The following is a 6000-nucleotide window of genomic DNA, read 5'->3' on the forward strand; positions in this document are numbered from 1 at the left end:
AAGTATGTAAGCATATACCTATATTAAACGTCATACAAATTTTACTGTTAGAGTTATCGATATAAAAATCATATAACAATTAAGCACAATTAAATGTGTACAGCTGCAAATAAAATTAATAATTATGAATCAAAAGAATGTTTGAAATATATATTTAAATATATATATTTGAAATATATAATGAAATATATTAGAAATATATACAATATTCTAATACATACAAATAACTTGTATTGTACTTATATATACATTATAACGAAACACAACGTTTGCTTAATGATTTCGGAATTATGGCAAAGATATAAAAATCATATATTACGATTTTAGCATTAAATAAAGAGTGGTGAGAATTAAAAACGGTGGAACTAATTTATATTGCTGTCCTTGTCACACGTTACAGTCCTCCTACCGCGCTATATGTCTACCGCGCCTATATGTCTCTCCTTGTCGCACACTATTGCTCTCCTTGTCTACCGCGTGAATATGTCTCTCCTTGTCGCACACTATTGCTCTCCTTGTCTACCTCGTGAATATGTCTTTCCTTGTCGCACACTATTGCTCACCTTATCTAATGACGCTAGACAAGGAAACATGCGAACAGTATGCGACAAGAACATCCTTCGGTTTATTGAAAAAAAATTCAATTTTTTACACACACGTTTTTCTAAGCCAAAATACACATAGAAAGAAAGCGGGGAGCCTAATTTTAAGGAGGCATATAAAAAAGTTCGCAAATTATTCTTCTTAATAAGGTTATAATTAGTTCGAACTGTCACAAAATGGACATGGTGGCGCCATCTAGCGGTAACTCAGTGGTACTATAAAAATAATTCTGCATTTCACGGATGGGATATGAAAAGAAAGCTAAGGGTCACAAAAGTTCACAATTCATTTCGCTGAATTAGGTTTTTTCGCAAATGAAAATTGAATTGAATTTATTGAAAAAACCGTTACATTTTTAGCCCATAGGTTTAATTGTTACATATTTAGAGTTTTAGTGTGTTGGGTCGGTGATTGGGTCTTTTTTTTGTGTTAGTTTGTGTGAGAGTTTTTGGTCATGTATGCGTGTGTAATCTAGGAAGGGGTGTCTAATATGGTTGTTTCGAATAGGTTGTGTGTGTTTTTTGTGGGATATTTCGTGTTCGAGTGTCCGTTATATAGATATGTTGCGTTGGCGAAGAAATGCGCTGATTGTGAAGATGTCTCTGAGTTTTGGATTGGCGATGATGCAGTCTATTGTTAGAGGCATTTTGTTGAAGGCGGTTGGTCATGGTGTTTCTCTTTCCTCGTTCGTAGAGATGCACTGCCAGAGTATGTGGTGAAGGGTTTGAAAAGTAACTATAGTATTTAGTGCGAGGATGAAGGAAGGATGTAGGATTTGGAACGAATGTCGGATTTGTGAAGATAATGGGGTAGTGTGAGGAAAGGTTGTGCGTTTCGTCTCAGAGTCGCTGCCTAGACTTATCAGTGGGACTGATATCAGTGGGGTCCTTATCCCAGATGCTTGTTGTTATAACTACTCGCAAAGGTTGGACGGTCATCCATCCTAGCGGTGTTCCGCACTCTGTTTGCTTAACATCGAATATCACTAGACTTCGACGTTAGGCGCATAGCCATTTGCGGCTTGTACAAGTCGGTGTTCGAGACTCGTACTTGAGGAACTATAGGCCGCTACAGTGGTTCAGGTCCTGGTTGTCTGAGCCACACTGGCAGTTGGGTGTCGGTGTTAACTTGGATTTGTAAAGAGAAGCATTTAGGCTGTAGTGTCCTGAGCACGCTCTGTTTATCCAAATTATAAGTGGTCTGGATAGTTTGTGGTAGTGGAACCAAGATTTGTTATGGAGAGAAAGGAAGGATTTTTTCCCTGTGGGAGTGTTGCGTATGGGTGACGCTTTTTCTTTCCATGTGTGGTGCGAGTCTTCCCACATTTCTTTTTTGAATGTGTGTGAGAAGTTTGTTGCGGGAATCTTCCAGTATGGGTGGGATGGTAGGTTTGTGGCTTCTTTTGAGAGTTGGTCTACGGTTTCATTCCCTGTTAGTCCCTTATGGGAACGTATCCATAGGAAGGTGATTCTGTGGTTATTGGTGCAGTGAATGGCTGCTATTTTTTTTTTTTTTTGGTCCGTTGAATGTAGGCGTTTTTGAATTTTGAGTGTTGGTTTGTGATAGCTTGGAAGGCGCTGAGTGCGTCCAAGCATACTAGGATAGGTTGGTCTGGGAGTTTGTTGGCTGCTTCTAGTGCTTTGTCAATCGCGATGCATTCTGCTATGTAGCTCGAGATTTTGTTATTCATGCTGATTGATTTTGCGGTGTTAAGAGCTGGGCAGTACCAGGATTCTTTCACTGCCGGTTTATCTGGGATTTTTGATCCGTCTGTGTAAATTATGGTTTGGCCCTGGTATTTGGTTGCAATAAGGTTGTCGAAGTCATCATTGATGTTTTAACTGATCCTTAGAGCCTGTCCTGAGTAGGTGTCGAGTGATACGCGGTTGGTTGAGGGCATGAGATCGGGATTCATGGTGGCGAGATGACTTTGTAGGTTAACAGCTGGAAGTGTGAGGTTTTCTAGTAGAGTGGAGTGTGCTCTTAGATATCTTTGGGATAAATTGGTGATGGTGTTTTTGTAGCTTGTGATTATTTTTGATAGAAGGTGCCTATGTGTAGATGAAGCTTCTGCGAGGTGCTTGAGACCTAGATATTTAGCGCCAAACATCAGCAGTGGGAGGTTTAGCTTCTGCTAGAGTGACGTTTGTGGGAGTGATTTTCCTTAGTCCTAGTGCTAGTCTTGCTGCTGAATTTTGGATGTTTTCTATTTTTTTTCTGTAGAGGTTGCTGAGAGGGTAGTAAATGTATATGCCGTATTCGATTCTGGAACGGATAAGGTTTTTGTAAAGGAGGAGCGTGGAGGAATCCGCACCCCACTAGGTTCCTCTGAGAACTTTTATGATATTTAAAATTTTCCTTGCTGCTGTGTGTACGGAGTTTATGTGTGAGTGAAAGTTTAGTTTGTCGTCTATGAGGATGCCTAAGAATTTAGCTGTGTCTTTGTTCGTTATGCTGTGCTAGTCTATTTGAAGATTTACTGTGCCTGGTGGATTGTGTCTTCCGTTTAGGATTACTAGTTCTGATTTCGTGGGTGAGAGTTCGAGTCCGAGTTGTTGTAGGTTGGCTGAGAGTGTGGAAACTGTTGATTCTATGTTGGTAATAGTTGAATTTAAGGTGTCTGCGGCTGTGTAAACGGCAATGTCGTCTGCATATTGTAGGACGGAGACTGTGGGAGGAATGTTGTTTGTAATGTGATGTATATGGAAAAGAGTGGGCTGAGAACCGCGCCTTGTGGAACTCCTTTGTGTTGTAGTCGAGTAAGGTGTTGTATATTACCGTTTGCGTCTGGGATATAAAAGTAGGCTTTTCTGTTAAATATAAGTGCTTGTATGAGTGCGAGAGGGTTTTTGGATATTCATGTTTTTTTCAATTTGGTGATTAGTAGGTCGGGTAAGACGTTGTCGAATGCTGCATTTACGTCTAAGAGGCTTTTTTCTTTTTTGGTCTTCTTTAGTTTTGATGACTAAGCCAGCAATGTTGTCCGTAGTCGATCTGTTTTTTCGAAATCCGAACTGGGTGGGTGGGAGTGTCTGTTTTTGCTCGAGCCATGGCTGAATTCTTTGGCTGACGAGTCTTTCGGTTATTTTGCAGATATTGGATGTGAGTGTTATTGGTCTTAGGGCTCGTTTGTTTGGTTTGGGAATTAATCTTATGTTGCTTTCTGGGTATGTGTCTGATGAGTGACAGTCACTTATGCAGGAGAGTAAGAGTTTCTTTCAAGTGGCTGATAGGTGTAGGATTATGTGATTGTCGATTTGATCTGGTCTAGGTGCAGAGTTAATTAATGTTAGGTTGAGTTCTTCCCATGTGAAAGGATCATCTAGGTATGGTAGTCTATGTGGAGATCGTAGTCATTTGGCGGAGGGGCAAATGGTGGACAAAGGTTGGACAAAGCTTTTGGATGGCTTTTGTGTAGGTGTTGGCGTCAGGAGGTGGTGTTGCCGAGGGGCTGGTTCTGATCCATCTATTTTTCAGGGTGTTTACCTGCTGCCATATCTGTCTTATATCTGTGTTTCGGTTGATTTTTGCAGCTAATTGCTCGAAGTTGGCTGTTTTTTTCTGTTTAATGAGACGTTTTGCTAGTGCAGCTTGTTTTTGGTAGGCTTGCCAGTTGTGGGATTGTCCTGTGTGTTTCCATTTCTTTAAGAAAGCTTTTCGGCATCGAAGTACTTTCTCGCACTCCTGGTCCCACCAGGATACTGGGTTCCGGTAGAGGACGGGAGGTACTTCCCTCCTGTGTGGCGTGACTATGATGACGGCTTGTTTCATGGTTTGAGTGATGGTTTCGTATTGTTCCATTGTGTCTAGGGTTGCAAGGTGATTGTGTAGCGTGGTGGAATATAATTCATTTAGCAGGTTTGAATATTCTTTCCAGTTGGTTTTTTTTTTGATGATATTTTTTCTGAGTGTTTCCTGTAGATAGTCTTGGTGTTTTTGTATTGTAGTGGTGATGGGGAAATGATCGGATCCCCATGTGTCGTCGATTTGTTGAACCTGGAGTTTGTGTGTTAAGTGGCAGGGTGCTATTATTAGGTTCAGATTACTGCTCTGATACCAGTTTGATCCTAGGTAGGAGAGCGTGTTTGTATTTATGATGGTGCAGTCCGTTTCTTCGACTACGCCCAATAGCCGTTCTCCTGGAGAGTCTGTGCGAGGACAGTTCCAGTATGTGTGGCGAGCATTGAGGCCGCCTGTAAGAAGGAAGTTCTTGGTATTATTTAATTCGCTTCCCACCTGGTTGGGTCAAACGGTGAGTTTGGCGTTCTATAGACGACTGCTATGGTAAGTGATTCTGCGTTTATCTGGAATTGAATTGTGAGAGTTTCTGTATGTTGGTCTTGAAGGATTATGCTGGGTAGGATGTTCCATGATGTATATTTTTTGACGGCGATGAGGATACCGCCGCCTTTGGAATGAGTTCGGTCTTTTCTTATTATGTCGAATCCTGGTAGGGTGAAGTTCATGTTGGGTTTCAGCCAGGTTTCAGTGCAGATTATTATTTATTATGTTGTATGCTGTGGAGTGTGTGGTGAATTCGTCTAATTTGTTTTTTAATTGTCTGCAGTTCCAAGTTAGTATTCTGTAGTCGCTGTAGGTTGTGCATTGTGCTAACTTCTATATTAAGATTAAAAGTTATTTAGTTGGGTTTTGTTTGGTTTGGATGTTGTTTCCATGGCAGACTGGTTGGAGGTTGGTAGGCTTGTCTGCTTGTTTCAGATTTGAAGTTTGTTTTTCGATGGGGGGTTTTGGGTGTGCGGTGTAGGTTTTGTGTTGTTTTGGCTGTTAAAAGTTGATGGTTCAGTTGGAGGTGTTCTTGTTGTTGTTGTTGTTGTTGTTGTGCCTGGAGGGCTGTTTCTGGAATATGTTCTAAGTGTGTTCTAAGTGTGTTGGTTTGGTTTGTTGAGTTTTGGTTTATCCCTCCTATTTGTTGCAATAGGAAGGTTTTATTTGGTGAGATCGCTGGCAGTTTTGGGGAGTTTTTGTTGTTAATTGTGGTTTTTGTGTTGTCGTTTTGCGTTTTTTTGGGTTGAAATTCCTATCTTGTCTTTGGCCATGGTCAAGGCCTCATACACGCTTACGTCGCTGTGGGCTAGGATGTTAACCTCTTTGTTGGTGCGTATTTGTATGCAGTTATTGTCGAAAGTTGGATTGTCTTCTGGGCAGTGTAGGCATTTTTTTGCTGGTCCTTGGCAGTTGTGTGTATTATCTCCTGTTGGTTGGCCGCAGTTAATGCAGGTTTTCGAAACTCCTGCAAAACTTTGTGACATGTCCATATCTGAAACAATATCTGCATGTTTTCACTGGTTCGATATAAGGTGTGATTTATTTTTGAAGCAGGCCGTATAGTTAAATTTTTTCCGGTAATGCGGACCCTTCAAAGATGATTAGTACGGT

Source organism: Frieseomelitta varia, unplaced genomic scaffold (assembly GCF_011392965.1).
Source record: "Frieseomelitta varia isolate USP_RPSP 00005682 unplaced genomic scaffold, Fvar_1.2 scaffold_1015, whole genome shotgun sequence".
NCBI lineage: Eukaryota > Metazoa > Arthropoda > Insecta > Hymenoptera > Apidae > Frieseomelitta > Frieseomelitta varia.